The 23,273-nt window shown below is 45.1% G+C and overlaps 64 non-coding genes across 64 annotated transcripts; 42 read left to right on the top strand and 22 right to left on the bottom strand.

Moving 5' to 3' along the window:
• The first annotated feature begins 197 nt into the window (after window positions 1-197).
• On the top strand, window positions 198-284 carry trnay-gua (transfer RNA tyrosine (anticodon GUA)). The gene is given in 2 exon segments: window positions 198-234; window positions 249-284. It is a non-coding gene; the product is annotated as a tRNA-Tyr (tRNA).
• Window positions 285-346: 62 nt separating this feature from the next.
• On the bottom strand, window positions 347-418 carry trnae-cuc (transfer RNA glutamic acid (anticodon CUC)). The gene has a single exon. It is a non-coding gene; the product is annotated as a tRNA-Glu (tRNA).
• A 204-nt stretch (window positions 419-622) lies between these two features.
• Window positions 623-695, top strand: trnak-uuu (transfer RNA lysine (anticodon UUU)). Its single transcript has one exon. It is a non-coding gene; the product is annotated as a tRNA-Lys (tRNA).
• A 621-nt stretch (window positions 696-1,316) lies between these two features.
• trnae-cuc (transfer RNA glutamic acid (anticodon CUC)) lies at window positions 1,317-1,388 on the bottom strand. The gene has a single exon. It is a non-coding gene; the product is annotated as a tRNA-Glu (tRNA).
• Window positions 1,389-1,592: 204 nt separating this feature from the next.
• trnak-uuu (transfer RNA lysine (anticodon UUU)) lies at window positions 1,593-1,665 on the top strand. The gene has a single exon. It is a non-coding gene; the product is annotated as a tRNA-Lys (tRNA).
• Window positions 1,666-2,137: 472 nt separating this feature from the next.
• On the top strand, window positions 2,138-2,224 carry trnay-gua (transfer RNA tyrosine (anticodon GUA)). Its single transcript is given in 2 exon segments — window positions 2,138-2,174; window positions 2,189-2,224. It is a non-coding gene; the product is annotated as a tRNA-Tyr (tRNA).
• Window positions 2,225-2,287: 63 nt separating this feature from the next.
• trnae-cuc (transfer RNA glutamic acid (anticodon CUC)) lies at window positions 2,288-2,359 on the bottom strand. The gene has a single exon. It is a non-coding gene; the product is annotated as a tRNA-Glu (tRNA).
• A 204-nt stretch (window positions 2,360-2,563) lies between these two features.
• Window positions 2,564-2,636, top strand: trnak-uuu (transfer RNA lysine (anticodon UUU)). The gene has a single exon. It is a non-coding gene; the product is annotated as a tRNA-Lys (tRNA).
• Window positions 2,637-3,257: 621 nt separating this feature from the next.
• Window positions 3,258-3,329, bottom strand: trnae-cuc (transfer RNA glutamic acid (anticodon CUC)). The gene has a single exon. It is a non-coding gene; the product is annotated as a tRNA-Glu (tRNA).
• Window positions 3,330-3,533: 204 nt separating this feature from the next.
• Window positions 3,534-3,606, top strand: trnak-uuu (transfer RNA lysine (anticodon UUU)). Its single transcript has one exon. It is a non-coding gene; the product is annotated as a tRNA-Lys (tRNA).
• Window positions 3,607-4,078: 472 nt separating this feature from the next.
• On the top strand, window positions 4,079-4,165 carry trnay-gua (transfer RNA tyrosine (anticodon GUA)). Its single transcript is given in 2 exon segments — window positions 4,079-4,115; window positions 4,130-4,165. It is a non-coding gene; the product is annotated as a tRNA-Tyr (tRNA).
• A 62-nt stretch (window positions 4,166-4,227) lies between these two features.
• On the bottom strand, window positions 4,228-4,299 carry trnae-cuc (transfer RNA glutamic acid (anticodon CUC)). The gene has a single exon. It is a non-coding gene; the product is annotated as a tRNA-Glu (tRNA).
• Window positions 4,300-4,503: 204 nt separating this feature from the next.
• trnak-uuu (transfer RNA lysine (anticodon UUU)) lies at window positions 4,504-4,576 on the top strand. The gene has a single exon. It is a non-coding gene; the product is annotated as a tRNA-Lys (tRNA).
• A 472-nt stretch (window positions 4,577-5,048) lies between these two features.
• Window positions 5,049-5,135, top strand: trnay-gua (transfer RNA tyrosine (anticodon GUA)). Its single transcript is given in 2 exon segments — window positions 5,049-5,085; window positions 5,100-5,135. It is a non-coding gene; the product is annotated as a tRNA-Tyr (tRNA).
• Window positions 5,136-5,197: 62 nt separating this feature from the next.
• Window positions 5,198-5,269, bottom strand: trnae-cuc (transfer RNA glutamic acid (anticodon CUC)). The gene has a single exon. It is a non-coding gene; the product is annotated as a tRNA-Glu (tRNA).
• Window positions 5,270-5,473: 204 nt separating this feature from the next.
• On the top strand, window positions 5,474-5,546 carry trnak-uuu (transfer RNA lysine (anticodon UUU)). The gene has a single exon. It is a non-coding gene; the product is annotated as a tRNA-Lys (tRNA).
• A 472-nt stretch (window positions 5,547-6,018) lies between these two features.
• trnay-gua (transfer RNA tyrosine (anticodon GUA)) lies at window positions 6,019-6,105 on the top strand. The gene is given in 2 exon segments: window positions 6,019-6,055; window positions 6,070-6,105. It is a non-coding gene; the product is annotated as a tRNA-Tyr (tRNA).
• Window positions 6,106-6,443: 338 nt separating this feature from the next.
• On the top strand, window positions 6,444-6,516 carry trnak-uuu (transfer RNA lysine (anticodon UUU)). Its single transcript has one exon. It is a non-coding gene; the product is annotated as a tRNA-Lys (tRNA).
• Window positions 6,517-6,988: 472 nt separating this feature from the next.
• trnay-gua (transfer RNA tyrosine (anticodon GUA)) lies at window positions 6,989-7,075 on the top strand. Its single transcript is given in 2 exon segments — window positions 6,989-7,025; window positions 7,040-7,075. It is a non-coding gene; the product is annotated as a tRNA-Tyr (tRNA).
• Window positions 7,076-7,137: 62 nt separating this feature from the next.
• On the bottom strand, window positions 7,138-7,209 carry trnae-cuc (transfer RNA glutamic acid (anticodon CUC)). Its single transcript has one exon. It is a non-coding gene; the product is annotated as a tRNA-Glu (tRNA).
• Window positions 7,210-7,413: 204 nt separating this feature from the next.
• trnak-uuu (transfer RNA lysine (anticodon UUU)) lies at window positions 7,414-7,486 on the top strand. Its single transcript has one exon. It is a non-coding gene; the product is annotated as a tRNA-Lys (tRNA).
• Window positions 7,487-7,958: 472 nt separating this feature from the next.
• On the top strand, window positions 7,959-8,045 carry trnay-gua (transfer RNA tyrosine (anticodon GUA)). Its single transcript is given in 2 exon segments — window positions 7,959-7,995; window positions 8,010-8,045. It is a non-coding gene; the product is annotated as a tRNA-Tyr (tRNA).
• A 62-nt stretch (window positions 8,046-8,107) lies between these two features.
• Window positions 8,108-8,179, bottom strand: trnae-cuc (transfer RNA glutamic acid (anticodon CUC)). Its single transcript has one exon. It is a non-coding gene; the product is annotated as a tRNA-Glu (tRNA).
• Window positions 8,180-8,383: 204 nt separating this feature from the next.
• On the top strand, window positions 8,384-8,456 carry trnak-uuu (transfer RNA lysine (anticodon UUU)). Its single transcript has one exon. It is a non-coding gene; the product is annotated as a tRNA-Lys (tRNA).
• Window positions 8,457-9,078: 622 nt separating this feature from the next.
• Window positions 9,079-9,150, bottom strand: trnae-cuc (transfer RNA glutamic acid (anticodon CUC)). The gene has a single exon. It is a non-coding gene; the product is annotated as a tRNA-Glu (tRNA).
• A 204-nt stretch (window positions 9,151-9,354) lies between these two features.
• On the top strand, window positions 9,355-9,427 carry trnak-uuu (transfer RNA lysine (anticodon UUU)). Its single transcript has one exon. It is a non-coding gene; the product is annotated as a tRNA-Lys (tRNA).
• A 472-nt stretch (window positions 9,428-9,899) lies between these two features.
• trnay-gua (transfer RNA tyrosine (anticodon GUA)) lies at window positions 9,900-9,986 on the top strand. The gene is given in 2 exon segments: window positions 9,900-9,936; window positions 9,951-9,986. It is a non-coding gene; the product is annotated as a tRNA-Tyr (tRNA).
• Window positions 9,987-10,048: 62 nt separating this feature from the next.
• trnae-cuc (transfer RNA glutamic acid (anticodon CUC)) lies at window positions 10,049-10,120 on the bottom strand. Its single transcript has one exon. It is a non-coding gene; the product is annotated as a tRNA-Glu (tRNA).
• A 204-nt stretch (window positions 10,121-10,324) lies between these two features.
• Window positions 10,325-10,397, top strand: trnak-uuu (transfer RNA lysine (anticodon UUU)). Its single transcript has one exon. It is a non-coding gene; the product is annotated as a tRNA-Lys (tRNA).
• A 474-nt stretch (window positions 10,398-10,871) lies between these two features.
• Window positions 10,872-10,958, top strand: trnay-gua (transfer RNA tyrosine (anticodon GUA)). Its single transcript is given in 2 exon segments — window positions 10,872-10,908; window positions 10,923-10,958. It is a non-coding gene; the product is annotated as a tRNA-Tyr (tRNA).
• A 62-nt stretch (window positions 10,959-11,020) lies between these two features.
• Window positions 11,021-11,092, bottom strand: trnae-cuc (transfer RNA glutamic acid (anticodon CUC)). Its single transcript has one exon. It is a non-coding gene; the product is annotated as a tRNA-Glu (tRNA).
• Window positions 11,093-11,296: 204 nt separating this feature from the next.
• trnak-uuu (transfer RNA lysine (anticodon UUU)) lies at window positions 11,297-11,369 on the top strand. The gene has a single exon. It is a non-coding gene; the product is annotated as a tRNA-Lys (tRNA).
• A 472-nt stretch (window positions 11,370-11,841) lies between these two features.
• Window positions 11,842-11,928, top strand: trnay-gua (transfer RNA tyrosine (anticodon GUA)). The gene is given in 2 exon segments: window positions 11,842-11,878; window positions 11,893-11,928. It is a non-coding gene; the product is annotated as a tRNA-Tyr (tRNA).
• A 62-nt stretch (window positions 11,929-11,990) lies between these two features.
• trnae-cuc (transfer RNA glutamic acid (anticodon CUC)) lies at window positions 11,991-12,062 on the bottom strand. Its single transcript has one exon. It is a non-coding gene; the product is annotated as a tRNA-Glu (tRNA).
• A 204-nt stretch (window positions 12,063-12,266) lies between these two features.
• trnak-uuu (transfer RNA lysine (anticodon UUU)) lies at window positions 12,267-12,339 on the top strand. Its single transcript has one exon. It is a non-coding gene; the product is annotated as a tRNA-Lys (tRNA).
• A 472-nt stretch (window positions 12,340-12,811) lies between these two features.
• On the top strand, window positions 12,812-12,898 carry trnay-gua (transfer RNA tyrosine (anticodon GUA)). Its single transcript is given in 2 exon segments — window positions 12,812-12,848; window positions 12,863-12,898. It is a non-coding gene; the product is annotated as a tRNA-Tyr (tRNA).
• Window positions 12,899-12,960: 62 nt separating this feature from the next.
• trnae-cuc (transfer RNA glutamic acid (anticodon CUC)) lies at window positions 12,961-13,032 on the bottom strand. Its single transcript has one exon. It is a non-coding gene; the product is annotated as a tRNA-Glu (tRNA).
• A 204-nt stretch (window positions 13,033-13,236) lies between these two features.
• On the top strand, window positions 13,237-13,309 carry trnak-uuu (transfer RNA lysine (anticodon UUU)). Its single transcript has one exon. It is a non-coding gene; the product is annotated as a tRNA-Lys (tRNA).
• A 472-nt stretch (window positions 13,310-13,781) lies between these two features.
• trnay-gua (transfer RNA tyrosine (anticodon GUA)) lies at window positions 13,782-13,868 on the top strand. Its single transcript is given in 2 exon segments — window positions 13,782-13,818; window positions 13,833-13,868. It is a non-coding gene; the product is annotated as a tRNA-Tyr (tRNA).
• A 62-nt stretch (window positions 13,869-13,930) lies between these two features.
• Window positions 13,931-14,002, bottom strand: trnae-cuc (transfer RNA glutamic acid (anticodon CUC)). Its single transcript has one exon. It is a non-coding gene; the product is annotated as a tRNA-Glu (tRNA).
• Window positions 14,003-14,206: 204 nt separating this feature from the next.
• On the top strand, window positions 14,207-14,279 carry trnak-uuu (transfer RNA lysine (anticodon UUU)). The gene has a single exon. It is a non-coding gene; the product is annotated as a tRNA-Lys (tRNA).
• A 472-nt stretch (window positions 14,280-14,751) lies between these two features.
• Window positions 14,752-14,838, top strand: trnay-gua (transfer RNA tyrosine (anticodon GUA)). Its single transcript is given in 2 exon segments — window positions 14,752-14,788; window positions 14,803-14,838. It is a non-coding gene; the product is annotated as a tRNA-Tyr (tRNA).
• Window positions 14,839-14,900: 62 nt separating this feature from the next.
• On the bottom strand, window positions 14,901-14,972 carry trnae-cuc (transfer RNA glutamic acid (anticodon CUC)). The gene has a single exon. It is a non-coding gene; the product is annotated as a tRNA-Glu (tRNA).
• Window positions 14,973-15,176: 204 nt separating this feature from the next.
• trnak-uuu (transfer RNA lysine (anticodon UUU)) lies at window positions 15,177-15,249 on the top strand. Its single transcript has one exon. It is a non-coding gene; the product is annotated as a tRNA-Lys (tRNA).
• A 622-nt stretch (window positions 15,250-15,871) lies between these two features.
• Window positions 15,872-15,943, bottom strand: trnae-cuc (transfer RNA glutamic acid (anticodon CUC)). Its single transcript has one exon. It is a non-coding gene; the product is annotated as a tRNA-Glu (tRNA).
• A 204-nt stretch (window positions 15,944-16,147) lies between these two features.
• On the top strand, window positions 16,148-16,220 carry trnak-uuu (transfer RNA lysine (anticodon UUU)). Its single transcript has one exon. It is a non-coding gene; the product is annotated as a tRNA-Lys (tRNA).
• A 472-nt stretch (window positions 16,221-16,692) lies between these two features.
• Window positions 16,693-16,779, top strand: trnay-gua (transfer RNA tyrosine (anticodon GUA)). Its single transcript is given in 2 exon segments — window positions 16,693-16,729; window positions 16,744-16,779. It is a non-coding gene; the product is annotated as a tRNA-Tyr (tRNA).
• A 62-nt stretch (window positions 16,780-16,841) lies between these two features.
• Window positions 16,842-16,913, bottom strand: trnae-cuc (transfer RNA glutamic acid (anticodon CUC)). The gene has a single exon. It is a non-coding gene; the product is annotated as a tRNA-Glu (tRNA).
• Window positions 16,914-17,117: 204 nt separating this feature from the next.
• Window positions 17,118-17,190, top strand: trnak-uuu (transfer RNA lysine (anticodon UUU)). Its single transcript has one exon. It is a non-coding gene; the product is annotated as a tRNA-Lys (tRNA).
• A 622-nt stretch (window positions 17,191-17,812) lies between these two features.
• trnae-cuc (transfer RNA glutamic acid (anticodon CUC)) lies at window positions 17,813-17,884 on the bottom strand. The gene has a single exon. It is a non-coding gene; the product is annotated as a tRNA-Glu (tRNA).
• A 204-nt stretch (window positions 17,885-18,088) lies between these two features.
• On the top strand, window positions 18,089-18,161 carry trnak-uuu (transfer RNA lysine (anticodon UUU)). The gene has a single exon. It is a non-coding gene; the product is annotated as a tRNA-Lys (tRNA).
• A 472-nt stretch (window positions 18,162-18,633) lies between these two features.
• Window positions 18,634-18,720, top strand: trnay-gua (transfer RNA tyrosine (anticodon GUA)). The gene is given in 2 exon segments: window positions 18,634-18,670; window positions 18,685-18,720. It is a non-coding gene; the product is annotated as a tRNA-Tyr (tRNA).
• A 62-nt stretch (window positions 18,721-18,782) lies between these two features.
• trnae-cuc (transfer RNA glutamic acid (anticodon CUC)) lies at window positions 18,783-18,854 on the bottom strand. Its single transcript has one exon. It is a non-coding gene; the product is annotated as a tRNA-Glu (tRNA).
• Window positions 18,855-19,058: 204 nt separating this feature from the next.
• On the top strand, window positions 19,059-19,131 carry trnak-uuu (transfer RNA lysine (anticodon UUU)). The gene has a single exon. It is a non-coding gene; the product is annotated as a tRNA-Lys (tRNA).
• A 472-nt stretch (window positions 19,132-19,603) lies between these two features.
• On the top strand, window positions 19,604-19,690 carry trnay-gua (transfer RNA tyrosine (anticodon GUA)). Its single transcript is given in 2 exon segments — window positions 19,604-19,640; window positions 19,655-19,690. It is a non-coding gene; the product is annotated as a tRNA-Tyr (tRNA).
• A 62-nt stretch (window positions 19,691-19,752) lies between these two features.
• Window positions 19,753-19,824, bottom strand: trnae-cuc (transfer RNA glutamic acid (anticodon CUC)). Its single transcript has one exon. It is a non-coding gene; the product is annotated as a tRNA-Glu (tRNA).
• Window positions 19,825-20,028: 204 nt separating this feature from the next.
• trnak-uuu (transfer RNA lysine (anticodon UUU)) lies at window positions 20,029-20,101 on the top strand. Its single transcript has one exon. It is a non-coding gene; the product is annotated as a tRNA-Lys (tRNA).
• A 472-nt stretch (window positions 20,102-20,573) lies between these two features.
• trnay-gua (transfer RNA tyrosine (anticodon GUA)) lies at window positions 20,574-20,660 on the top strand. Its single transcript is given in 2 exon segments — window positions 20,574-20,610; window positions 20,625-20,660. It is a non-coding gene; the product is annotated as a tRNA-Tyr (tRNA).
• Window positions 20,661-20,722: 62 nt separating this feature from the next.
• trnae-cuc (transfer RNA glutamic acid (anticodon CUC)) lies at window positions 20,723-20,794 on the bottom strand. Its single transcript has one exon. It is a non-coding gene; the product is annotated as a tRNA-Glu (tRNA).
• A 204-nt stretch (window positions 20,795-20,998) lies between these two features.
• trnak-uuu (transfer RNA lysine (anticodon UUU)) lies at window positions 20,999-21,071 on the top strand. The gene has a single exon. It is a non-coding gene; the product is annotated as a tRNA-Lys (tRNA).
• A 472-nt stretch (window positions 21,072-21,543) lies between these two features.
• trnay-gua (transfer RNA tyrosine (anticodon GUA)) lies at window positions 21,544-21,630 on the top strand. Its single transcript is given in 2 exon segments — window positions 21,544-21,580; window positions 21,595-21,630. It is a non-coding gene; the product is annotated as a tRNA-Tyr (tRNA).
• Window positions 21,631-21,968: 338 nt separating this feature from the next.
• trnak-uuu (transfer RNA lysine (anticodon UUU)) lies at window positions 21,969-22,041 on the top strand. Its single transcript has one exon. It is a non-coding gene; the product is annotated as a tRNA-Lys (tRNA).
• Window positions 22,042-22,663: 622 nt separating this feature from the next.
• trnae-cuc (transfer RNA glutamic acid (anticodon CUC)) lies at window positions 22,664-22,735 on the bottom strand. The gene has a single exon. It is a non-coding gene; the product is annotated as a tRNA-Glu (tRNA).
• A 204-nt stretch (window positions 22,736-22,939) lies between these two features.
• On the top strand, window positions 22,940-23,012 carry trnak-uuu (transfer RNA lysine (anticodon UUU)). Its single transcript has one exon. It is a non-coding gene; the product is annotated as a tRNA-Lys (tRNA).
• Window positions 23,013-23,273: the final 261 nt, after the last annotated feature.

Below are 23,273 nucleotides of genomic sequence, written 5' to 3' on the forward strand. Positions count from 1 at the left end.
TACCATCCACGTGTCCAAAATGCAGTACGCATGCCAATGTTGTTAACAGACATACGTGTTGGTAGCTCTACATGTCCAACTGGTACAGTGTGAGGTTTCCTCTTTGGTGGACCTTAAAGAGTTGAAAAAGCCACAACCGAACTGGTATCTTTGTCAACGTCCTTGTTTCTGGATCTATGCTGCATGTGCGTCAGAATCCTTCGGTAGCTCAGATGGTAGAGCGGAGGACTGTAGAGGTTAAAGCAGCAATCCTTAGGCCACCGGTTCAAATCCGGTTCGAAGGAAGCTTCTTTTTTTCCAGGATATTACTGCCTTTAATGTCATGATGAGCAAAAAGTTTTCTGTTTTCCCTGACCGGGAATCGAACCCGGGCCGCGGCGGTGAGAGCGCCGAATCCTAGCCACTAGACCATCAGGGACAGCGATGTTATGCTAATGGATGAAGGCTTTTACATGAGTTCTGGCTGGCCGTTATTCATGAGTGAAGAAAGACCAGAATGTGGGTTATTCGTGACCACACCAGAACATGTGGACCTTTTTGTGTCAAGACTGTCAAATGCTTCCCATGTCAGAGGTCAAGAATATCTGGACATGTTCTGAATCACAGAGCAAGGCTAAACGTAGCCTGGATAGCTCAGTCGGTAGAGCATCAGACTTTTAATCTGAGGGTCCAGGGTTCAAGTCCCTGTTCAGGCGTTGAACTTTACATGACCGTCAGCTCTTGAGCACCGTTCACTCATCGTCAGGCAGACTTTTGGATTAAGCTGAACTTCCAGCTTTACATCTGCCTACCTGTGACTTCCTTGTCATTAATTATTTTGTCTATGTCCTTGTTAATGATGAAAAAAAAAACACCAATTAAAGCCACTCAGCCTTTCCTTTCTCTCTCTCTCTATGTGACATCACAATAGATTTTCTCGAAAAGCAATTCAAATTGTTCTAACCATTGGTGGGACCAACCCGTGGCCTTTTACCATCCACGTGTCCAAAATGCAGTACGCATGCCAATGTTGTTAACAGACATACGTGTTGGTAGCTCTACATGTCCAACTGGTACAGTGTGAGGTTTCCTCTTTGGTGGACCTTAAAGAGTTGAAAAAGCCACAACCGAACTGGTATCTTTGTCAACGTCCTTGTTTCTGGATCTATGCTGCATGTGCGTCAGAATTCTTCGGTAGCTCAGATGGTAGAGCGGAGGACTGTAGAGGTTAAAGCAGCAATCCTTAGGCCACCGGTTCAAATCCGGTTCGAAGGAAGCTTCTTTTTTTCCAGGATATTACTGCCTTTAATGTCATGATGAGCAAAAAGTTTTCTGTTTTCCCTGACCGGGAATCGAACCCGGGCCGCGGCGGTGAGAGCGCCGAATCCTAGCCACTAGACTATCAGGGACAGCGATGTTATGCTAATGGATGAAGGCTTTTACATGAGTTCTGGCTGGCCGTTATTCATGAGTGAAGAAAGACCAGAATGTGGGTTATTCGTGACCACACCAGAACATGTGGACCTTTTTGTGTCAAGACTGTCAAATGCTTCCCATGTCAGAGGTCAAGAATATCTGGACATGTTCTGAATCACAGAGCAAGGCTAAACGTAGCCTGGATAGCTCAGTCGGTAGAGCATCAGACTTTTAATCTGAGGGTCCAGGGTTCAAGTCCCTGTTCAGGCGTTGAACTTTACATGACCGTCAGCTCTTGAGCACCGTTCACTCATCGTCAGGCAGACTTTTGGATTAAGCTGAACTTCCAGCTTTACATCTGCCTACCTGTGACTTCCTTGTCATTAATTATTTTGTCTATGTCCTTGTTAATGATGAAAAAAAAAACACCAATTAAAGCCACTCAGCCTTTCCTTTCTCTCTCTCTCTATGTGACATCACAATAGATTTTCTCAAAAAGCAATTCAAATTGTTCTAACCATTGGTGGGACCAACCCGTGGCCTTTTACCATCCACGTGTCCAAAATGCAGTACGCATGCCAATGTTGTTAACAGACATACGTGTTGGTAGCTCTACATGTCCAACTGGTACAGTGTGAGGTTTCCTCTTTGGTGGACCTTAAAGAGTTGAAAAAGCCACAACCGAACTGGTATCTTTGTCAACGTCCTTGTTTCTGGATCTATGCTGCATGTGCGTCAGAATCCTTCGGTAGCTCAGATGGTAGAGCGGAGGACTGTAGAGGTTAAAGCAGCAATCCTTAGGCCACCGGTTCAAATCCGGTTCGAAGGAAGCTTCTTTTTTTTCCAGGATATTACTGCCCTTAATGTCATGATGAGCAAAAAGTTTTCTGTTTTCCCTGACCGGGAATCGAACCCGGGCCACGGCGGTGAGAGCGCCGAATCCTAGCCACTAGACCATCAGGGACAGCTATGTTATGCTAATGAATGAAGACTTTTACATGAGTTCTGGCTGGCCGTTATTCATGAGTGAAGAAAGACCAGAATGTGGGTTATTCGTGACCACACCAGAACATGTGGACCTTTTTGTGTCAAGACTGTCAAATGCTTCCCATGTCAGAGGTCAAGAATATCTGGACATGTTCTGAATCACAGAGCAAGGCTAAACGTAGCCTGGATAGCTCAGTCGGTAGAGCATCAGACTTTTAATCTGAGGGTCCAGGGTTCAAGTCCCTGTTCAGGCGTTGAACTTTACATGACCGTCAGCTCTTGAGCACCGTTCAGTCATCGTCAGGCAGGCTTTTGGATTAAGCTGAACTTCCAGCTTTACGTCTGCCTACCTGTGATTTCCTTGTCATTAATTATTTTGTCTATGTCCTTGTTAATGATGACAAAAAAAACAACAATTAAAGCCACTCAGCCTTTCCTTTCTCTCTCTCTCTATGTGACATCACAATAGATTTTCTCAAAAAGCAATTCAAATTGTTCTAACCATTGGTGGGACCAACCCGTGGCCTTTTACCATCCACGTGTCCAAAATGCAGTACGCATGCCAATGTTGTTAACAGACATACGTGTTGGTAGCTCTACATGTCCAACTGGTACAGTGTGAGGTTTCCTCTTTGGTGGACCTTAAAGAGTTGAAAAAGCCACAACCGAACTGGTATCTTTGTCAACGTCCTTGTTTCTGGATCTATGTTGCATGTGCGTCAGAATCCTTCGGTAGCTCAGATGGTAGAGTGGAGGACTGTAGAGGTTAAAGCAGCAATCCTTAGGCCACCGGTTCAAATCCGGTTCGAAGGAAGCTTCTTTTTTTCCAGGATATTACTGCCTTTAATGTCATGATGAGCAAAAAGTTTTCTGTTTTCCCTGACCGGGAATCGAACCCGGGCCGCGGCGGTGAGAGCGCCGAATCCTAGCCACTAGACCATCAGGGACAGCGATGTTATGCTAATGGATGAAGGCTTTTACATGAGTTCTGGCTGGCCGTTATTCATGAGTGAAGAAAGACCAGAATGTGGGTTATTCGTGACCACACCAGAACATGTGGACCTTTTTGTGTCAAGACTGTCAAATGCTTCCCATGTCAGAGGTCAAGAATATCTGGACATGTTCTGAATCACAGAGCAAGGCTAAACGTAGCCTGGATAGCTCAGTCGGTAGAGCATCAGACTTTTAATCTGAGGGTCCAGGGTTCAAGTCCCTGTTCAGGCGTTGAACTTTACATGACCGTCAGCTCTTGAGCACCGTTCACTCATCGTCAGGCAGGCTTTTGGATTAAGCTGAACTTCCAGCTTTACATCTGCCTACCTGTGACTTCCTTGTCATTAATTATTTTGTCTATGTCCTTGTTAATGATGACAAAAAAAACAACAATTAAAGCCACTCAGCCTTTCCTTTCTCTCTCTCTCTATGTGACATCACAATAGATTTTCTCAAAAAGCAATTCAAATTGTTCTAACCATTGGTGGGACCAACCCGTGGCCTTTTACCATCCACGTGTCCAAAATGCAGTACGCATGCCAATGTTGTTAACAGACATACGTGTTGGTAGCTCTACATGTCCAACTGGTACAGTGTGAGGTTTCCTCTTTGGTGGACCTTAAAGAGTTGAAAAAGCCACAACCGAACTGGTATCTTTGTCAACGTCCTTGTTTCTGGATCTATGCTGCATGTGCGTCAGAATCCTTCGGTAGCTCAGATGGTAGAGCGGAGGACTGTAGAGGTTAAAGCAGCAATCCTTAGGCCACCGGTTCAAATCCGGTTCGAAGGAAGCTTCTTTTTTTCCAGGATATTACTGCCTTTAATGTCATGATGAGCAAAAAGTTTTCTGTTTTCCCTGACCGGGAATCGAACCCGGGCCGCGGCGGTGAGAGCGCCGAATCCTAGCCACTAGACCATCAGGGACAGCGATGTTATGCTAATGGATGAAGGCTTTTACATGAGTTCTGGCTGGCCGTTATTCATGAGTGAAGAAAGACCAGAATGTGGGTTATTCGTGACCACACCAGAACATGTGGACCTTTTTGTGTCAAGACTGTCAAATGCTTCCCATGTCAGAGGTCAAGAATATCTGGACATGTTCTGAATCACAGAGCAAGGCTAAACGTAGCCTGGATAGCTCAGTCGGTAGAGCATCAGACTTTTAATCTGAGGGTCCAGGGTTCAAGTCCCTGTTCAGGCGTTGAACTTTACATGACCGTCAGCTCTTGAGCACCGTTCACTCATCGTCAGGCAGACTTTTGGATTAAGCTGAACTTCCAGCTTTACATCTGCCTACCTGTGACTTCCTTGTCATTAATTATTTTGTCTATGTCCTTGTTAATGATGACAAAAAAAACAACAATTAAAGCCACTCAGCCTTTCCTTTCTCTCTCTCTCTATGTGACATCACAATAGATTTTCTCAAAAAGCAATTCAAATTGTTCTAACCATTGGTGGGACCAACCCGTGGCCTTTTACCATCCACGTGTCCAAAATGCAGTACGCATGCCAATGTTGTTAACAGACATACGTGTTGGTAGCTCTACATGTCCAACTGGTACAGTGTGAGGTTTCCTCTTTGGTGGACCTTAAAGAGTTGAAAAAGCCACAACCGAACTGGTATCTTTGTCAACGTCCTTGTTTCTGGATCTATGCTGCATGTGCGTCAGAATCCTTCGGTAGCTCAGATGGTAGAGCGGAGGACTGTAGAGGTTAAAGCAGCAATCCTTAGGCCACCGGTTCAAATCCGGTTCGAAGGAAGCTTCTTTTTTTCCAGGATATTACTGCCTTTAATGTCATGATGAGCAAAAAGTTTTCTGTTTTCCCTGACCGGGAATCGAACCCGGGCCGCGGCGGTGAGAGCGCCGAATCCTAGCCACTAGACCATCAGGGACAGCGATGTTATGCTAATGGATGAAGGCTTTTACATGAGTTCTGGCTGGCCGTTATTCATGAGTGAAGAAAGACCAGAATGTGGGTTATTCGTGACCACACCAGAACATGTGGACCTTTTTGTGTCAAGACTGTCAAATGCTTCCCATGTCAGAGGTCAAGAATATCTGGACATGTTCTGAATCACAGAGCAAGGCTAAACGTAGCCTGGATAGCTCAGTCGGTAGAGCATCAGACTTTTAATCTGAGGGTCCAGGGTTCAAGTCCCTGTTCAGGCGTTGAACTTTACATGACCGTCAGCTCTTGAGCACCGTTCACTCATCGTCAGGCAGACTTTTGGATTAAGCTGAACTTCCAGCTTTACATCTGCCTACCTGTGACTTCCTTGTCATTAATTATTTTGTCTATGTCCTTGTTAATGATGACAAAAAAAACAACAATTAAAGCCACTCAGCCTTTCCTTTCTCTCTCTCTCTATGTGACATCACAATAGATTTTCTCAAAAAGCAATTCAAATTGTTCTAACCATTGGTGGGACCAACCCGTGGCCTTTTACCATCCACGTGTCCAAAATGCAGTACGCATGCCAATGTTGTTAACAGACATACGTGTTGGTAGCTCTACATGTCCAACTGGTACAGTGTGAGGTTTCCTCTTTGGTGGACCTTAAAGAGTTGAAAAAGCCACAACCGAACTGGTATCTTTGTCAACGTCCTTGTTTCTGGATCTATGCTGCATGTGCGTCAGAATCCTTCGGTAGCTCAGATGGTAGAGCGGAGGACTGTAGAGGTTAAAGCAGCAATCCTTAGGCCACCGGTTCAAATCCGGTTCGAAGGAAGCTTCTTTTTTTCCAGGATATTACTGCCTTTAATGTCATGATGAGCAAAAAGTTTTCTGTTTTCCCTGACCGGGAATCGAACTCGGGCCGCGGCGGTGAGAGCGCCGAATCCTAGCCACTAGACCATCAGGGACAGCGATGTTATGCTAATGGATGAAGGCTTTTACATGAGTTCTGGCTGGCCGTTATTCATGAGTGAAGAAAGACCAGAATGTGGGTTATTCGTGACCACACCAGAACATGTGGACCTTTTTGTGTCAAGACTGTCAAATGCTTCCCATGTCAGAGGTCAAGAATATCTGGACATGTTCTGAATCACAGAGCAAGGCTAAACGTAGCCTGGATAGCTCAGTCGGTAGAGCATCAGACTTTTAATCTGAGGGTCCAGGGTTCAAGTCCCTGTTCAGGCGTTGAACTTTACATGACCGTCAGCTCTTGAGCACCGTTCAGTCATCGTCAGGCAGGCTTTTGGATTAAGCTGAACTTCCAGCTTTACGTCTGCCTACCTGTGATTTCCTTGTCATTAATTATTTTGTCTATGTCCTTGTTAATGATGACAAAAAAAACAACAATTAAAGCCACTCAGCCTTTCCTTTCTCTCTCTCTCTATGTGACATCACAATAGATTTTCTCAAAAAGCAATTCAAATTGTTCTAACCATTGGTGGGACCAACCCGTGGCCTTTTACCATCCACGTGTCCAAAATGCAGTACGCATGCCAATGTTGTTAACAGACATACGTGTTGGTAGCTCTACATGTCCAACTGGTACAGTGTGAGGTTTCCTCTTTGGTGGACCTTAAAGAGTTGAAAAAGCCACAACCGAACTGGTATCTTTGTCAACGTCCTTGTTTCTGGATCTATGCTGCATGTGCGTCAGAATCCTTCGGTAGCTCAGATGGTAGAGCGGAGGACTGTAGAGGTTAAAGCAGCAATCCTTAGGCCACCGGTTCAAATCCGGTTCGAAGGAAGCTTCTTTTTTTCCAGGATATTACTGCCTTTAATGTCATGATGAGCAAAAAGTTTTCTGTTTTCCCTGACCGGGAATCGAACCCGGGCCGCGGCGGTGAGAGCGCCGAATCCTAGCCACTAGACCATCAGGGACAGCGATGTTATGCTAATGGATGAAGGCTTTTACATGAGTTCTGGCTGGCCGTTATTCATGAGTGAAGAAAGACCAGAATGTGGGTTATTCGTGACCACACCAGAACATGTGGACCTTTTTGTGTCAAGACTGTCAAATGCTTCCCATGTCAGAGGTCAAGAATATCTGGACATGTTCTGAATCACAGAGCAAGGCTAAACGTAGCCTGGATAGCTCAGTCGGTAGAGCATCAGACTTTTAATCTGAGGGTCCAGGGTTCAAGTCCCTGTTCAGGCGTTGAACTTTACATGACCGTCAGCTCTTGAGCACCGTTCACTCATCGTCAGGCAGACTTTTGGATTAAGCTGAACTTCCAGCTTTACATCTGCCTACCTGTGACTTCCTTGTCATTAATTATTTTGTCTATGTCCTTGTTAATGATGACAAAAAAAACAACAATTAAAGCCACTCAGCCTTTCCTTTCTCTCTCTCTCTATGTGACATCACAATAGATTTTCTCAAAAAGCAATTCAAATTGTTCTAACCATTGGTGGGACCAACCCGTGGCCTTTTACCATCCACGTGTCCAAAATGCAGTACGCATGCCAATGTTGTTAACAGACATACGTGTTGGTAGCTCTACATGTCCAACTGGTACAGTGTGAGGTTTCCTCTTTGGTGGACCTTAAAGAGTTGAAAAAGCCACAACCGAACTGGTATCTTTGTCAACGTCCTTGTTTCTGGATCTATGCTGCATGTGCGTCAGAATCCTTCGGTAGCTCAGATGGTAGAGCGGAGGACTGTAGAGGTTAAAGCAGCAATCCTTAGGCCACCGGTTCAAATCCGGTTCGAAGGAAGCTTCTTTTTTTCCAGGATATTACTGCCTTTAATGTCATGATGAGCAAAAAGTTTTCTGTTTTCCCTGACCGGGAATCGAACCCGGGCCGCGGCGGTGAGAGCGCCGAATCCTAGCCACTAGACCATCAGGGACAGCGATGTTATGCTAATGGATGAAGGCTTTTACATGAGTTCTGGCTGGCCGTTATTCATGAGTGAAGAAAGACCAGAATGTGGGTTATTCGTGACCACACCAGAACATGTGGACCTTTTTGTGTCAAGACTGTCAAATGCTTCCCATGTCAGAGGTCAAGAATATCTGGACATGTTCTGAATCACAGAGCAAGGCTAAACGTAGCCTGGATAGCTCAGTCGGTAGAGCATCAGACTTTTAATCTGAGGGTCCAGGGTTCAAGTCCCTGTTCAGGCGTTGAACTTTACATGACCGTCAGCTCTTGAGCACCGTTCACTCATCGTCAGGCAGACTTTTGGATTAAGCTGAACTTCCAGCTTTACATCTGCCTACCTGTGACTTCCTTGTCATTAATTATTTTGTCTATGTCCTTGTTAATGATGAAAAAAAAAACACCAATTAAAGCCACTCAGCCTTTCCTTTCTCTCTCTCTCTATGTGACATCACAATAGATTTTCTCAAAAAGCAATTCAAATTGTTCTAACCATTGGTGGGACCAACCCGTGGCCTTTTACCATCCACGTGTCCAAAATGCAGTACGCATGCCAATGTTGTTAACAGACATACGTGTTGGTAGCTCTACATGTCCAACTGGTACAGTGTGAGGTTTCCTCTTTGGTGGACCTTAAAGAGTTGAAAAAGCCACAACCGAACTGGTATCTTTGTCAACGTCCTTGTTTCTGGATCTATGCTGCATGTGCGTCAGAATCCTTCGGTAGCTCATATGGTAGAGCGGAGGACTGTAGAGGTTAAAGCAGCAATCCTTAGGCCACCGGTTCAAATCCGGTTCGAAGGAAGCTTCTTTTTTTTCCAGGATATTACTGCCCTTAATGTCATGATGAGCAAAAAGTTTTCTGTTTTCCCTGACCGGGAATCGAACCCGGGCCACGGCGGTGAGAGCGCCGAATCCTAGCCACTAGACCATCAGGGACAGCTATGTTATGCTAATGAATGAAGACTTTTACATGAGTTCTGGCTGGCCGTTATTCATGAGTGAAGAAAGACCAGAATGTGGGTTATTCGTGACCACACCAGAACATGTGGACCTTTTTGTGTCAAGACTGTCAAATGCTTCCCATGTCAGAGGTCAAGAATATCTGGACATGTTCTGAATCACAGAGCAAGGCTAAACGTAGCCTGGATAGCTCAGTCGGTAGAGCATCAGACTTTTAATCTGAGGGTCCAGGGTTCAAGTCCCTGTTCAGGCGTTGAACTTTACATGACCGTCAGCTCTTGAGCACCGTTCAGTCATCGTCAGGCAGGCTTTTGGATTAAGCTGAACTTCCAGCTTTACGTCTGCCTACCTGTGATTTCCTTGTCATTAATTATTTTGTCTATGTCCTTGTTAATGATGACAAAAAAAACAACAATTAAAGCCACTCAGCCTTTCCTTTCTCTCTCTCTCTATGTGACATCACAATAGATTTTCTCAAAAAGCAATTCAAATTGTTCTAACCATTGGTGGGACCAACCCGTGGCCTTTTACCATCCACGTGTCCAAAATGCAGTACGCATGCCAATGTTGTTAACAGACATACGTGTTGGTAGCTCTACATGTCCAACTGGTACAGTGTGAGGTTTCCTCTTTGGTGGACCTTAAAGAGTTGAAAAAGCCACAACCGAACTGGTATCTTTGTCAACGTCCTTGTTTCTGGATCTATGCTGCATGTGCGTCAGAATCCTTCGGTAGCTCAGATGGTAGAGCGGAGGACTGTAGAGGTTAAAGCAGCAATCCTTAGGCCACCGGTTCAAATCCGGTTCGAAGGAAGCTTCTTTTTTTCCAGGATATTACTGCCTTTAATGTCATGATGAGCAAAAAGTTTTCTGTTTTCCCTGACCGGGAATCGAACCCAGGCCGCGGCGGTGAGAGCGCCGAATCCTAGCCACTAGACCATCAGGGACAGCGATGTTATGCTAATGGATGAAGGCTTTTACATGAGTTCTGGCTGGCCGTTATTCATGAGTGAAGAAAGACCAGAATGTGGGTTATTCGTGACCACACCAGAACATGTGGACCTTTTTGTGTCAAGACTGTCAAATGCTTCCCATGTCAGAGGTCAAGAATATCTGGACATGTTCTGAATCACAGAGCAAGGCTAAACGTAGCCTGGATAGCTCAGTCGGTAGAGCATCAGACTTTTAATCTGAGGGTCCAGGGTTCAAGTCCCTGTTCAGGCGTTGAACTTTACATGACCGTCAGCTCTTGAGCACCGTTCACTCATCGTCAGGCAGACTTTTGGATTAAGCTGAACTTCCAGCTTTACATCTGCCTACCTGTGACTTCCTTGTCATTAATTATTTTGTCTATGTCCTTGTTAATGATGAAAAAAAAAACACCAATTAAAGCCACTCAGCCTTTCCTTTCTCTTTCTCTCTCTATGTGACATCACAATAGATTTTCTCAAAAAGCAATTCAAATTGTTCTAACCATTGGTGGGACCAACCCGTGGCCTTTTACCATCCACGTGTCCAAAATGCAGTACGCATGCCAATGTTGTTAACAGACATACGTGTTGGTAGCTCTACATGTCCAACTGGTACAGTGTGAGGTTTCCTCTTTGGTGGACCTTAAAGAGTTGAAAAAGCCACAACCGAACTGGTATCTTTGTCAACGTCCTTGTTTCTGGATCTATGCTGCATGTGCGTCAGAATCCTTCGGTAGCTCAGATGGTAGAGCGGAGGACTGTAGAGGTTAAAGCAGCAATCCTTAGGCCACCGGTTCAAATCCGGTTCGAAGGAAGCTTCTTTTTTTCCAGGATATTACTGCCTTTAATGTCATGATGAGCAAAAAGTTTTCTGTTTTCCCTGACCGGGAATCGAACCCGGGCCGCGGCGGTGAGAGCGCCGAATCCTAGCCACTAGACCATCAGGGACAGCGATGTTATGCTAATGGATGAAGGCTTTTACATGAGTTCTGGCTGGCCGTTATTCATGAGTGAAGAAAGACCAGAATGTGGGTTATTCGTGACCACACCAGAACATGTGGACCTTTTTGTGTCAAGACTGTCAAATGCTTCCCATGTCAGAGGTCAAGAATATCTGGACATGTTCTGAATCACAGAGCAAGGCTAAACGTAGCCTGGATAGCTCAGTCGGTAGAGCATCAGACTTTTAATCTGAGGGTCCAGGGTTCAAGTCCCTGTTCAGGCGTTGAACTTTACATGACCGTCAGCTCTTGAGCACCGTTCACTCATCGTCAGGCAGGCTTTTGGATTAAGCTGAACTTCCAGCTTTACGTCTGCCTACCTGTGACTTCCTTGTCATTAATTATTTTGTCTATGTCCTTGTTAATGATGACAAAAAAAACAACAATTAAAGCCACTCAGCCTTTCCTTTCTCTCTCTCTCTATGTGACATCACAATAGATTTTCTCAAAAAGCAATTCAAATTGTTCTAACCATTGGTGGGACCAACCCGTGGCCTTTTACCATCCACGTGTCCAAAATGCAGTACGCATGCCAATGTTGTTAACAGACATACGTGTTGGTAGCTCTACATGTCCAACTGGTACAGTGTGAGGTTTCCTCTTTGGTGGACCTTAAAGAGTTGAAAAAGCCACAACCGAACTGGTATCTTTGTCAACGTCCTTGTTTCTGGATCTATGCTGCATGTGCGTCAGAATCCTTCGGTAGCTCAGATGGTAGAGCGGAGGACTGTAGAGGTTAAAGCAGCAATCCTTAGGCCACCGGTTCAAATCCGGTTCGAAGGAAGCTTCTTTTTTTCCAGGATATTACTGCCTTTAATGTCATGATGAGCAAAAAGTTTTCTGTTTTCCCTGACCGGGAATCGAACCCGGGCCGCGGCGGTGAGAGCACCGAATCCTAGCCACTAGACCATCAGGGACAGCGATGTTATGCTAATGGATGAAGGCTTTTACATGAGTTCTGGCTGGCCGTTATTCATGAGTGAAGAAAGACCAGAATGTGGGTTATTCGTGACCACACCAGAACATGTGGACCTTTTTGTGTCAAGACTGTCAAATGCTTCCCATGTCAGAGGTCAAGAATATCTGGACATGTTCTGAATCACAGAGCAAGGCTAAACGTAGCCTGGATAGCTCAGTCGGTAGAGCATCAGACTTTTAATCTGAGGGTCCAGGGTTCAAGTCCCTGTTCAGGCGTTGAACTTTACATGACCGTCAGCTCTTGAGCACCGTTCACTCATCGTCAGGCAGGCTTTTGGATTAAGCTGAACTTCCAGCTTTACATCTGCCTACCTGTGACTTCCTTGTCATTAATTATTTTGTCTATGTCCTTGTTAATGATGACAAAAAAAACAACAATTAAAGCCACTCAGCCTTTCCTTTCTCTCTCTCTCTATGTGACATCACAATAGATTTTCTCAAAAAGCAATTCAAATTGTTCTAACCATTGGTGGGACCAACCCGTGGCCTTTTACCATCCACGTGTCCAAAATGCAGTACGCATGCCAATGTTGTTAACAGACATACGTGTTGGTAGCTCTACATGTCCAACTGGTACAGTGTGAGGTTTCCTCTTTGGTGGACCTTAAAGAGTTGAAAAAGCCACAACCGAACTGGTATCTTTGTCAACGTCCTTGTTTCTGGATCTATGCTGCATGTGCGTCAGAATCCTTCGGTAGCTCAGATGGTAGAGCGGAGGACTGTAGAGGTTAAAGCAGCAATCCTTAGGCCACCGGTTCAAATCCGGTTCGAAGGAAGCTTCTTTTTTTCCAGGATATTACTGCCTTTAATGTCATGATGAGCAAAAAGTTTTCTGTTTTCCCTGACCGGGAATCGAACCCGGGCCGCGGCGGTGAGAGCGCCGAATCCTAGCCACTAGACCATCAGGGACAGCGATGTTATGCTAATGGATGAAGGCTTTTACATGAGTTCTGGCTGGCCGTTATTCATGAGTGAAGAAAGACCAGAATGTGGGTTATTCGTGACCACACCAGAACATGTGGACCTTTTTGTGTCAAGACTGTCAAATGCTTCCCATGTCAGAGGTCAAGAATATCTGGACATGTTCTGAATCACAGAGCAAGGCTAAACGTAGCCTGGATAGCTCAGTCGGTAGAGCATCAGACTTTTAATCTGAGGGTCCAGGGTTCAAGTCCCTGTTCAGGCGTTGAACTTTACATGACCGTCAGCTCTTGAGCACCGTTCACTCATCGTCAGGCAGGCTTTTGGATTAAGCTGAACTTCCAGCTTTACGTCTGCCTACCTGTGACTTCCTTGTCATTAATTATTTTGTCTATGTCCTTGTTAATGATGACAAAAAAAACAACAATTAAAGCCACTCAGCCTTTCCTTTCTCTCTCTCTCTATGTGACATCACAATAGATTTTCTCAAAAAGCAATTCAAATTGTTCTAACCATTGGTGGGACCAACCCGTGGCCTTTTACCATCCACGTGTCCAAAATGCAGTACGCATGCCAATGTTGTTAACAGACATACGTGTTGGTAGCTCTACATGTCCAACTGGTACAGTGTGAGGTTTCCTCTTTGGTGGACCTTAAAGAGTTGAAAAAGCCACAACCGAACTGGTATCTTTGTCAACGTCCTTGTTTCTGGATCTATGCTGCATGTGCGTCAGAATCCTTCGGTAGCTCAGATGGTAGAGCGGAGGACTGTAGAGGTTAAAGCAGCAATCCTTAGGCCACCGGTTCAAATCCGGTTCGAAGGAAGCTTCTTTTTTTCCAGGATATTACTGCCTTTAATGTCATGATGAGCAAAAAGTTTTCTGTTTTCCCTGACCGGGAATCGAACCCGGGCCGCGGCGGTGAGAGCGCCGAATCCTAGCCACTAGACCATCAGGGACAGCGATGTTATGCTAATGGATGAAGGCTTTTACATGAGTTCTGGCTGGCCGTTATTCATGAGTGAAGAAAGACCAGAATGTGGGTTATTCGTGACCACACCAGAACATGTGGACCTTTTTGTGTCAAGACTGTCAAATGCTTCCCATGTCAGAGGTCAAGAATATCTGGACATGTTCTGAATCACAGAGCAAGGCTAAACGTAGCCTGGATAGCTCAGTCGGTAGAGCATCAGACTTTTAATCTGAGGGTCCAGGGTTCAAGTCCCTGTTCAGGCGTTGAACTTTACATGACCGTCAGCTCTTGAGCACCGTTCACTCATCGTCAGGCAGGCTTTTGGATTAAGCTGAACTTCCAGCTTTACATCTGCCTACCTGTGACTTCCTTGTCATTAATTATTTTGTCTATGTCCTTGTTAATGATGACAAAAAAAACAACAATTAAAGCCACTCAGCCTTTCCTTTCTCTCTCTCTCTATGTGACATCACAATAGATTTTCTCAAAAAGCAATTCAAATTGTTCTAACCATTGGTGGGACCAACCCGTGGCCTTTTACCATCCACGTGTCCAAAATGCAGTACGCATGCCAATGTTGTTAACAGACATACGTGTTGGTAGCTCTACATGTCCAACTGGTACAGTGTGAGGTTTCCTCTTTGGTGGACCTTAAAGAGTTGAAAAAGCCACAACCGAACTGGTATCTTTGTCAACGTCCTTGTTTCTGGATCTATGCTGCATGTGCGTCAGAATCCTTCGGTAGCTCAGATGGTAGAGCGGAGGACTGTAGAGGTTAAAGCAGCAATCCTTAGGCCACCGGTTCAAATCCGGTTCGAAGGAAGCTTCTTTTTTTCCAGGATATTACTGCCTTTAATGTCATGATGAGCAAAAAGTTTTCTGTTTTCCCTGACCGGGAATCGAACCCGGGCCGCGGCGGTGAGAGCGCCGAATCCTAGCCACTAGACCATCAGGGACAGCGATGTTATGCTAATGGATGAAGGCTTTTACATGAGTTCTGGCTGGCCGTTATTCATGAGTGAAGAAAGACCAGAATGTGGGTTATTCGTGACCACACCAGAACATGTGGACCTTTTTGTGTCAAGACTGTCAAATGCTTCCCATGTCAGAGGTCAAGAATATCTGGACATGTTCTGAATCACAGAGCAAGGCTAAACATAGCCTGGATAGCTCAGTCGGTAGAGCATCAGACTTTTAATCTGAGGGTCCAGGGTTCAAGTCCCTGTTCAGGCGTTGAACTTTACATGACCGTCAGCTCTTGAGCACCGTTCACTCATCGTCAGGCAGACTTTTGGATTAAGCTGAACTTCCAGCTTTACATCTGCCTACCTGTGACTTCCTTGTCATTAATTATTTTGTCTATGTCCTTGTTAATGATGAAAAAAAAAACACCAATTAAAGCCACTCAGCCTTTCCTTTCTCTCTCTCTCTATGTGACATCACAATAGATTTTCTCAAAAAGCAATTCAAATTGTTCTAACCATTGGTGGGACCAACCCGTGGCCTTTTACCATCCACGTGTCCAAAATGCAGTACGCATGCCAATGTTGTTAACAGACATACGTGTTGGTAGCTCTACATGTCCAACTGGTACAGTGTGAGGTTTCCTCTTTGGTGGACCTTAAAGAGTTGAAAAAGCCACAACCGAACTGGTATCTTTGTCAACGTCCTTGTTTCTGGATCTATGCTGCATGTGCGTCAGAATCCTTCGGTAGCTCATATGGTAGAGCGGAGGACTGTAGAGGTTAAAGCAGCAATCCTTAGGCCACCGGTTCAAATCCGGTTCGAAGGAAGCTTCTTTTTTTTCCAGGATATTACTGCCCTTAATGTCATGATGAGCAAAAAGTTTTCTGTTTTCCCTGACCGGGAATCGAACCCGGGCCACGGCGGTGAGAGCGCCGAATCCTAGCCACTAGACCATCAGGGACAGCTATGTTATGCTAATGAATGAAGACTTTTACATGAGTTCTGGCTGGCCGTTATTCATGAGTGAAGAAAGACCAGAATGTGGGTTATTCGTGACCACACCAGAACATGTGGACCTTTTTGTGTCAAGACTGTCAAATGCTTCCCATGTCAGAGGTCAAGAATATCTGGACATGTTCTGAATCACAGAGCAAGGCTAAACGTAGCCTGGATAGCTCAGTCGGTAGAGCATCAGACTTTTAATCTGAGGGTCCAGGGTTCAAGTCCCTGTTCAGGCGTTGAACTTTACATGACCGTCAGCTCTTGAGCACCGTTCAGTCATCGTCAGGCAGGCTTTTGGATTAAGCTGAACTTCCAGCTTTACGTCTGCCTACCTGTGATTTCCTTGTCATTAATTATTTTGTCTATGTCCTTGTTAATGATGACAAAAAAAACAACAATTAAAGCCACTCAGCCTTTCCTTTCTCTCTCTCTCTATGTGACATCACAATAGATTTTCTCAAAAAGCAATTCAAATTGTTCTAACCATTGGTGGGACCAACCCGTGGCCTTTTACCATCCACGTGTCCAAAATGCAGTACGCATGCCAATGTTGTTAACAGACATACGTGTTGGTAGCTCTACATGTCCAACTGGTACAGTGTGAGGTTTCCTCTTTGGTGGACCTTAAAGAGTTGAAAAAGCCACAACCGAACTGGTATCTTTGTCAACGTCCTTGTTTCTGGATCTATGCTGCATGTGCGTCAGAATCCTTCGGTAGCTCAGATGGTAGAGCGGAGGACTGTAGAGGTTAAAGCAGCAATCCTTAGGCCACCGGTTCAAATCCGGTTCGAAGGAAGCTTCTTTTTTTCCAGGATATTACTGCCTTTAATGTCATGATGAGCAAAAAGTTTTCTGTTTTCCCTGACCGGGAATCGAACCCGGGCCGCGGCGGTGAGAGCACCGAATCCTAGCCACTAGACCATCAGGGACAGCGATGTTATGCTAATGGATGAAGGCTTTTACATGAGTTCTGGCTGGCCGTTATTCATGAGTGAAGAAAGACCAGAATGTGGGTTATTCGTGACCACACCAGAACATGTGGACCTTTTTGTGTCAAGACTGTCAAATGCTTCCCATGTCAGAGGTCAAGAATATCTGGACATGTTCTGAATCACAGAGCAAGGCTAAACGTAGCCTGGATAGCTCAGTCGGTAGAGCATCAGACTTTTAATCTGAGGGTCCAGGGTTCAAGTCCCTGTTCAGGCGTTGAACTTTACATGACCGTCAGCTCTTGAGCACCGTTCACTCATCGTCAGGCAGGCTTTTGGATTAAGCTGAACTTCCAGCTTTACATCTGCCTACCTGTGACTTCCTTGTCATTAATTATTTTGTCTATGTCCTTGTTAATGATGACAAAAAAAACAACAATTAAAGCCACTCAGCCTTTCCTTTCTCTCTCTCTCTATGTGACATCACAATAGATTTTCTCAAAAAGCAATTCAAATTGTTCTAACCATTGGTGGGACCAACCCGTGGCCTTTTACCATCCACGTGTCCAAAATGCAGTACGCATGCCAATGTTGTTAACAGACATACGTGTTGGTAGCTCTACATGTCCAACTGGTACAGTGTGAGGTTTCCTCTTTGGTGGACCTTAAAGAGTTGAAAAAGCCACAACCGAACTGGTATCTTTGTCAACGTCCTTGTTTCTGGATCTATGCTGCATGTGCGTCAGAATCCTTCGGTAGCTCATATGGTAGAGCGGAGGACTGTAGAGGTTAAAGCAGCAATCCTTAGGCCACCGGTTCAAATCCGGTTCGAAGGAAGCTTCTTTTTTTTCCAGGATATTACTGCCCTTAATGTCATGATGAGCAAAAAGTTTTCTGTTTTCCCTGACCGGGAATCGAACCCGGGCCACGGCGGTGAGAGCGCCGAATCCTAGCCACTAGACCATCAGGGACAGCTATGTTATGCTAATGAATGAAGACTTTTACATGAGTTCTGGCTGGCCGTTATTCATGAGTGAAGAAAGACCAGAATGTGGGTTATTCGTGACCACACCAGAACATGTGGACCTTTTTGTGTCAAGACTGTCAAATGCTTCCCATGTCAGAGGTCAAGAATATCTGGACATGTTCTGAATCACAGAGCAAGGCTAAACGTAGCCTGGATAGCTCAGTCGGTAGAGCATCAGACTTTTAATCTGAGGGTCCAGGGTTCAAGTCCCTGTTCAGGCGTTGAACTTTACATGACCGTCAGCTCTTGAGCACCGTTCAGTCATCGTCAGGCAGGCTTTTGGATTAAGCTGAACTTCCAGCTTTACGTCTGCCTACCTGTGATTTCCTTGTCATTAATTATTTTGTCTATGTCCTTGTTAATGATGACAAAAAAAACAACAATTAAAGCCACTCAGCCTTTCCTTTCTCTCTCTCTCTATGTGACATCACAATAGATTTTCTCAAAAAGCAATTCAAATTGTTCTAACCATTGGTGGGACCAACCCGTGGCCTTTTACCATCCACGTGTCCAAAATGCAGTACGCATGCCAATGTTGTTAACAGACATACGTGTTGGTAGCTCTACATGTCCAACTGGTACAGTGTGAGGTTTCCTCTTTGGTGGACCTTAAAGAGTTGAAAAAGCCACAACCGAACTGGTATCTTTGTCAACGTCCTTGTTTCTGGATCTATGCTGCATGTGCGTCAGAATCCTTCGGTAGCTCAGATGGTAGAGCGGAGGACTGTAGAGGTTAAAGCAGCAATCCTTAGGCCACCGGTTCAAATCCGGTTCGAAGGAAGCTTCTTTTTTTCCAGGATATTACTGCCTTTAATGTCATGATGAGCAAAAAGTTTTCTGTTTTCCCTGACCGGGAATCGAACCCGGGCCGCGGCGGTGAGAGCACCGAATCCTAGCCACTAGACCATCAGGGACAGCGATGTTATGCTAATGGATGAAGGCTTTTACATGAGTTCTGGCTGGCCGTTATTCATGAGTGAAGAAAGACCAGAATGTGGGTTATTCGTGACCACACCAGAACATGTGGACCTTTTTGTGTCAAGACTGTCAAATGCTTCCCATGTCAGAGGTCAAGAATATCTGGACATGTTCTGAATCACAGAGCAAGGCTAAACGTAGCCTGGATAGCTCAGTCGGTAGAGCATCAGACTTTTAATCTGAGGGTCCAGGGTTCAAGTCCCTGTTCAGGCGTTGAACTTTACATGACCGTCAGCTCTTGAGCACCGTTCACTCATCGTCAGGCAGGCTTTTGGATTAAGCTGAACTTCCAGCTTTACATCTGCCTACCTGTGACTTCCTTGTCATTAATTATTTTGTCTATGTCCTTGTTAATGATGACAAAAAAAACAACAATTAAAGCCACTCAGCCTTTCCTTTCTCTCTCTCTCTATGTGACATCACAATAGATTTTCTCAAAAAGCAATTCAAATTGTTCTAACCATTGGTGGGACCAACCCGTGGCCTTTTACCATCCACGTGTCCAAAATGCAGTACGCATGCCAATGTTGTTAACAGACATACGTGTTGGTAGCTCTACATGTCCAACTGGTACAGTGTGAGGTTTCCTCTTTGGTGGACCTTAAAGAGTTGAAAAAGCCACAACCGAACTGGTATCTTTGTCAACGTCCTTGTTTCTGGATCTATGCTGCATGTGCGTCAGAATCCTTCGGTAGCTCAGATGGTAGAGCGGAGGACTGTAGAGGTTAAAGCAGCAATCCTTAGGCCACCGGTTCAAATCCGGTTCGAAGGAAGCTTCTTTTTTTCCAGGATATTACTGCCTTTAATGTCATGATGAGCAAAAAGTTTTCTGTTTTCCCTGACCGGGAATCGAACCCGGGCCGCGGCGGTGAGAGCGCCGAATCCTAGCCACTAGACCATCAGGGACAGCGATGTTATGCCAATGGATGAAGGCTTTTACATGAGTTCTGGCTGGCCGTTATTCATGAGTGAAGAAAGACCAGAATGTGGGTTATTCGTGACCACACCAGAACATGTGGACCTTTTTGTGTCAAGACTGTCAAATGCTTCCCATGTCAGAGGTCAAGAATATCTGGACATGTTCTGAATCACAGAGCAAGGCTAAACGTAGCCTGGATAGCTCAGTCGGTAGAGCATCAGACTTTTAATCTGAGGGTCCAGGGTTCAAGTCCCTGTTCAGGCGTTGAACTTTACATGACCGTCAGCTCTTGAGCACCGTTCACTCATCGTCAGGCAGGCTTTTGGATTAAGCTGAACTTCCAGCTTTACGTCTGCCTACCTGTGACTTCCTTGTCATTAATTATTTTGTCTATGTCCTTGTTAATGATGACAAAAAAAACAACAATTAAAGCCACTCAGCCTTTCCTTTCTCTCTCTCTCTATGTGACATCACAATAGATTTTCTCAAAAAGCAATTCAAATTGTTCTAACCATTGGTGGGACCAACCCGTGGCCTTTTACCATCCACGTGTCCAAAATGCAGTACGCATGCCAATGTTGTTAACAGACATACGTGTTGGTAGCTCTACATGTCCAACTGGTACAGTGTGAGGTTTCCTCTTTGGTGGACCTTAAAGAGTTGAAAAAGCCACAACCGAACTGGTATCTTTGTCAACGTCCTTGTTTCTGGATCTATGCTGCATGTGCGTCAGAATCCTTCGGTAGCTCAGATGGTAGAGCGGAGGACTGTAGAGGTTAAAGCAGCAATCCTTAGGCCACCGGTTCAAATCCGGTTCGAAGGAAGCTTCTTTTTTTCCAGGATATTACTGCCTTTAATGTCATGATGAGCAAAAAGTTTTCTGTTTTCCCTGACCGGGAATCGAACCCGGGCCGCGGCGGTGAGAGCGCCGAATCCTAGCCACTAGACCATCAGGGACAGCGATGTTATGCTAATGGATGAAGGCTTTTACATGAGTTCTGGCTGGCCGTTATTCATGAGTGAAGAAAGACCAGAATGTGGGTTATTCGTGACCACACCAGAACATGTGGACCTTTTTGTGTCAAGACTGTCAAATGCTTCCCATGTCAGAGGTCAAGAATATCTGGACATGTTCTGAATCACAGAGCAAGGCTAAACGTAGCCTGGATAGCTCAGTCGGTAGAGCATCAGACTTTTAATCTGAGGGTCCAGGGTTCAAGTCCCTGTTCAGGCGTTGAACTTTACATGACCGTCAGCTCTTGAGCACCGTTCACTCATCGTCAGGCAGGCTTTTGGATTAAGCTGAACTTCCAGCTTTACATCTGCCTACCTGTGACTTCCTTGTCATTAATTATTTTGTCTATGTCCTTGTTAATGATGACAAAAAAAACAACAATTAAAGCCACTCAGCCTTTCCTTTCTCTCTCTCTCTATGTGACATCACAATAGATTTTCTCAAAAAGCAATTCAAATTGTTCTAACCATTGGTGGGACCAACCCGTGGCCTTTTACCATCCACGTGTCCAAAATGCAGTACGCATGCCAATGTTGTTAACAGACATACGTGTTGGTAGCTCTACATGTCCAACTGGTACAGTGTGAGGTTTCCTCTTTGGTGGACCTTAAAGAGTTGAAAAAGCCACAACCGAACTGGTATCTTTGTCAACGTCCTTGTTTCTGGATCTATGCTGCATGTGCGTCAGAATCCTTCGGTAGCTCAGATGGTAGAGCGGAGGACTGTAGAGGTTAAAGCAGCAATCCTTAGGCCACCGGTTCAAATCCGGTTCGAAGGAAGCTTCTTTTTTTCCAGGATATTACTGCCTTTAATGTCATGATGAGCAAAAAGTTTTCTGTTTTCCCTGACCGGGAATCGAACCCGGGCCGCGGTGGTGAGAGCGCCGAATCCTAGCCACTAGACCATCAGGGACAGCGATGTTATGCTAATGGATGAAGGCTTTTACATGAGTTCTGGCTGGCCGTTATTCATGAGTGAAGAAAGACCAGAATGTGGGTTATTCGTGACCACACCAGAACATGTGGACCTTTTTGTGTCAAGACTGTCAAATGCTTCCCATGTCAGAGGTCAAGAATATCTGGACATGTTCTGAATCACAGAGCAAGGCTAAACGTAGCCTGGATAGCTCAGTCGGTAGAGCATCAGACTTTTAATCTGAGGGTCCAGGGTTCAAGTCCCTGTTCAGGCGTTGAACTTTACATGACCGTCAGCTCTTGAGCACCGTTCACTCATCGTCAGGCAGACTTTTGGATTAAGCTGAACTTCCAGCTTTACATCTGCCTACCTGTGACTTCCTTGTCATTAATTATTTTGTCTATGTCCTTGTTAATGATGAAAAAAAAAACACCAATTAAAGCCACTCAGCCTTTCCTTTCTCTCTCTCTCTATGTGACATCACAATAGATTTTCTCAAAAAGCAATTCAAATTGTTCTAACCATTGGTGGGACCAACCCGTGGCCTTTTACCATCCACGTGTCCAAAATGCAGTACGCATGCCAATGTTGTTAACAGACATACGTGTTGGTAGCTCTACATGTCCAACTGGTACAGTGTGAGGTTTCCTCTTTGGTGGACCTTAAAGAGTTGAAAAAGCCACAACCGAACTGGTATCTTTGTCAACGTCCTTGTTTCTGGATCTATGCTGCATGTGCGTCAGAATCCTTCGGTAGCTCATATGGTAGAGCGGAGGACTGTAGAGGTTAAAGCAGCAATCCTTAGGCCACCGGTTCAAATCCGGTTCGAAGGAAGCTTCTTTTTTTTCCAGGATATTACTGCCCTTAATGTCATGATGAGCAAAAAGTTTTCTGTTTTCCCTGACCGGGAATCGAACCCGGGCCACGGCGGTGAGAGCGCCGAATCCTAGCCACTAGACCATCAGGGACAGCTATGTTATGCTAATGAATGAAGACTTTTACATGAGTTCTGGCTGGCCGTTATTCATGAGTGAAGAAAGACCAGAATGTGGGTTATTCGTGACCACACCAGAACATGTGGACCTTTTTGTGTCAAGACTGTCAAATGCTTCCCATGTCAGAGGTCAAGAATATCTGGACATGTTCTGAATCACAGAGCAAGGCTAAACGTAGCCTGGATAGCTCAGTCGGTAGAGCATCAGACTTTTAATCTGAGGGTCCAGGGTTCAAGTCCCTGTTCAGGCGTTGAACTTTACATGACCGTCAGCTCTTGAGCACCGTTCAGTCATCGTCAGGCAGGCTTTTGGATTAAGCTGAACTTCCAGCTTTACGTCTGCCTACCTGTGATTTCCTTGTCATTAATTATTTTGTCTATGTCCTTGTTAATGATGACAAAAAAAACAACAATTAAAGCCACTCAGCCTTTCCTTTCTCTCTCTCTCTATGTGACATCACAATAGATTTTCTCAAAAAGCAATTCAAATTGTTCTAACCATTGGTGGGACC

This window comes from Brachyhypopomus gauderio, unplaced genomic scaffold (assembly GCF_052324685.1).
Source record: "Brachyhypopomus gauderio isolate BG-103 unplaced genomic scaffold, BGAUD_0.2 sc94, whole genome shotgun sequence".
Lineage (NCBI taxonomy): Eukaryota > Metazoa > Chordata > Actinopteri > Gymnotiformes > Hypopomidae > Brachyhypopomus > Brachyhypopomus gauderio.